Source organism: Equus quagga, chromosome 13 (assembly GCF_021613505.1).
Source record: "Equus quagga isolate Etosha38 chromosome 13, UCLA_HA_Equagga_1.0, whole genome shotgun sequence".
NCBI lineage: Eukaryota > Metazoa > Chordata > Mammalia > Perissodactyla > Equidae > Equus > Equus quagga.
The window spans coordinates 13,917,967-13,922,356 of NC_060279.1; positions in this window are offsets into that span (position 1 = coordinate 13,917,967).

The window sequence follows — 4,390 nt, forward strand, 5'->3', positions numbered from 1 at the left end:
CTGGTGTGGGGGTGGGGCAGGAGATTTAGGGTTTGCTGCTTTGATTTAGTAGAGAACCCGGCTTGGCAGGAGCCCAGCCTCGGAGAAGGAATGTGGGGGAATAGGGGCAGAGCCTGACCCGCCGGTGCGCTGTTGGCTGGGCTTCCCTCTCTCACGAAGGAGCACAGGACTGCTGCTGCTTTAGGTGACTCTGGGGGCTTCAGGGGACTGGAGAAGCCCGCCCTTAGATGCGTGACAAACTGGTTTCTGAGGCAGAGGGCCCGGTTGGGGTGCAGTGTAAGACTGAGGGGGGCAGAGGTTTGGGGAATCGCCATTTTTTTTTTCAGCATAATAATACAGGATACGTGGTTTTCAAAGTTAAATGGTCCTTCAAGGCTTAAAACAAAAAACAAGAGTCCTCTGCCACTCCCAGCCCCCTCTGAGCCCCGACCCCAGGGGCAATGCCTTTGCGGCCTTTAGCTATTTTTAAAAATTTACCTCCATATTTAAAAGGCTATTCCGCAATGTGTTTTCATTTTGGACATTCTTTATTGACTTCCACCATGAAAGATAAGGATTTATCTCTCTTACACACACCCCTGCACACACACACATACACTTCCACCCTCCCACCTCACAGGAAGTTGGATGACAATATTTAAAAATCGCTATTCAGTATTTGTACCATTGCCGGGTGAATACCTTTCCGAGCTGTCTCGTGGGCCAGATCACATCTCCTTTCCTACACAGCTTCCCCACCTCTGCCGGCCACCGCCCCCCACCCCCCACCCCTTCCCCCCGCTTAAGAATTGCCTTTTTGGTTTGCTTTATTCTCTAAGAATCTATTAGTAATTTTTCTCCAACACCCCCCGCCCCCCCAGCCCCGGTGATCTGACACCAGGGGAATGGGCCACTTTTGCTCTTTCTCTGAGACATGCGTCCCCCAGCTCTCAGCCTCCCGCACTTGTCTGGGCTTGAGAGCGCAGGGTTGTCACGGGGCTGCCTTTCAACTTGATCCGACATCCGCCACCTCTCTCCTCAGTTCTTAAAGCCTCCGTCTTTCTCTTTCTTGGTTTACTCCCTCATTTTGGTGGAGCTCCTGCTCCAGTAGCTTCCTGAGAAAAGAGTGCCGGGGCCGGGGGAGGGGGGGGCGGGTGATAAATCGTTTTAAAGTCGTACATATCTGAAATGCCTTTAGTCTCTCCTCCCAAGATTAAGAGCTTGGCTGGAAATAGAATTCGAGATTGGAAGGCATGTCTCCCACTATTTTGAAGGCATCATTTCCTTGTCTTCTAGTTCTCAGCACTGCTGGTGGGAAAGCTCATCCCTTTCTCGTTTCTGATCTTTGATGTGAGTTTACTCCTCTCCTCCACAAGCTGACAGATCATCTCTTCATTCTTGATGTTCGGCAATTCAAGATTAAGTACCTTGGTGTGGGTCTATTTTCATCTCTCTTGCTGGTTCTCTGTGGGTCCTTCCAAACTGGTGATTTATGGCCTCAGTGCAGAAAATGTTTCTTGTGTTAGTTTATTGATAATGTCCTCAATTTTCTCCAGGCTCTCCCACTGAAACTTCTTTAGTAGATGATATTTGACCTTCTTATTTTCTCTTCTGTTTTTTTGTTCTGCTTTCTGAGAGATTTCCATGAGTTTATGTTCCATCCCTCCTACTGAATTTATTTCGACTATCATCTTTTTTTTTTTTGAGGAAGATTAGCCCTGAGCTAACTGCTGCCAATCCTCATCTTTTTGCTGAGGAAGACTGGCCCTGAGCTAACATCCATGCCCATCTTCCTCTACGTTATATGTGGGACACCTACCACAGCATGGCTTTTGCCAAGCGGTGCTATGTCCACAGCCGGGATCCGAACCAGAGCACCCTGGGCTGCCGAGAAGCCAAACGTGCGGACTTAACTGCTGTGCCACCAGGCCGGCCCCTGACTATCATATGCTAAATTTCCAAGAGCTATTTCTTGTTCTCTGGGTGTTCCTATATAGATATATCATCCTCCTTTTTTATGGATCTGATCTCTCTGAGGATCATTATAATTATTTTCTTCAGCACTTCACATTATCTTTGTTTCCTGATTCCCTTTTTTTCTGTTTATTTTTATTTGCTTGTTTTGTCTCCATCTTTAACATTGGAGGTTGTCTCATATGGATTAAAAAATACATAAGCCAAAAAACCAAAATATAAATAAGCCTCCCTTTAGAAATACAATAAAATGAAAAATATATAAACTCCCTTCTTAAGGAAGAAAATCAGGGTTTTTTCACTAAACACTTTGCTAGGTAAACTCACTAGTGTAAAATTAAAAATCCCAAATCAGATTGCATTTTGCTATACACTATATTTTCTCCTGACACCCACGGAATAAAAAACCAAGAAACTTCATTTGCATTGACATGTTTTTAAAATAAGAAACGCATGGAAAGCATCCCCTATTCTTGAATTATTCCCAGATTCGTGAAACCTTATTAGATAATTACATTAATCATAAATCTACAACTATGTGAATAACATTAATGATTTGAAGTTGATGTAAGCCTTTTTTCAGAAGAAGCACAGTTTTCAAAACTCACTGTAAACTGCTAGCAGATAAGACTAATTCTGCTTGTTCTCTCACTGGTGCAGTAGAGCAGTGGTTGTTTCAAATATAGTGTTTTCTGAGTATTTTCCTAAAACTGGAACACAAGGGAAAGTTTGTGTTTGTTGGTTTACTAATGATTTTCTCCACTCGGGGGACCCTGGGCAGTCTGTGGGTGGTTGAGCGGGGCCTCTCTGAGTTTGGGGCCAGGGCCTGCTGGGCTTCTCTACAGAGTAACCAGGCTGAGACCTGCTTATTTTTGGGGGGAGGATCGAAATTTCAGCATCTATAGGTCTTTTCTCTTGGGCTGGTCAGTTTTTCTAGGAAAGAATCCTCCAGTTGCCCACCTGGGCGGGAGCAGCCAAGCTGCTCGAGATCCAAGTAGCAAATGGCCCCTGGGGTCTCAGGGCACAGGCTGGGATGCACACTCAATTGCCTTGACTTCAGTGTGTGTCTTTCTCCCCCATCAGCTGTGCCCAGTGACCTGGAATCTGGGTCTGTCTGGTCTGTTTCTGCAGAGAATGAAGTTCCTGTCTCCTTCGAGGGGGAGGGGAGGGCAGGTGAGTTCCGCCTCTCCCTGCGTTCTCTGCCCCATCTCTTCCCCCACCTTCTGAGGGAGCCTCCTTCGCCCTGACAGGCTGGTTCCACTTATTCTGTCTTCTAAACGGTTGTTGACATGTCTTATCTTTGTCCTTGAGAGTTTATACCTTTCGTATGTCTTAATAAAACTTCTTAAATGGAGTTTGGGGAGGAAGGAAAGACATACATATGTTTTTAATCCATCTTGTTTAACCAAAAGTTCTCATTTTTCTTTTGTGACCACCAGAGATTGTGCCTATAGGGCGCCAGCTCCTTCACAAATGCCTTCCCAACTACTCATTTATTCGCTTATCCATTTGTGTATTTAACCAGTATTTTTTTAGTGCCCCACCCCAGCCCCGGAGCCTGGTGGAATATGCATGTAAACAGACCAGTTAGAGGCCAGTGTGATAAGGCTTGTAATTGATGGATGCTGGACTCAAATATGGGTTTTGAATCAGACTCAGAGCTCTTTCCACAGAAGAAGCCAAGTTAAAGAATCATCTACTGCCTTCCAAAGCCCTGATCTGGGCAGGACAAAAGAAATGTATTTCCCCGGAGAGAATGTGAGCACCCCTCCTGTGCAGGGGTGGGGGCAGTGGGGAGCCTGGGGGTCATGGATAAGGAACGGTGGGTGTATGGCCATCTGTCATGGGTGCTCTCCCAGTGCAAGGTCACTGGGCAACCCCTGAGATCTGTTCCGATTCTCAATTCCTTAATTCAGTGTGACCCAGCGACCCAAACACAAACAAGGCGCCCAGGGCTGAGATTTCCACCGGGAATGACATCTACCAGGAGCCATTGAAGTGCACCTGACAGTTCTTCCAGCCAGTGTCCTAGTCCCATAAAACTTCATTCACTCAGTGCCCTAACTCGATATTGGATCCTCATTGAGGCTGGAGTAGTGTTTCCCAATTCTTGACAGATATTTAACTACAGGATTCAGAGACAAGAAACAGGAAGTCCTGGGAATTCTTAGAAATTCCCCAAATCATAGTTATTCTTAAAACACTTCCAACATTCTTCATACTCTTTACTCATTATTGTATATATCTTAACGTTTTGTTAATGTATAACAGTTATTAAGTTTAGTGGTATTCACAAAGAACCACTGCCTATAGTGAATATTCAAACACCGGAAAACACCAGCTAATGTTTTTGCGTAGCATTTGGGTCACATAACATTCAGATCTTCTAGCAAAGTGAACAGCACCACACAGAATCATGTGTTGAAATTGCCAATCT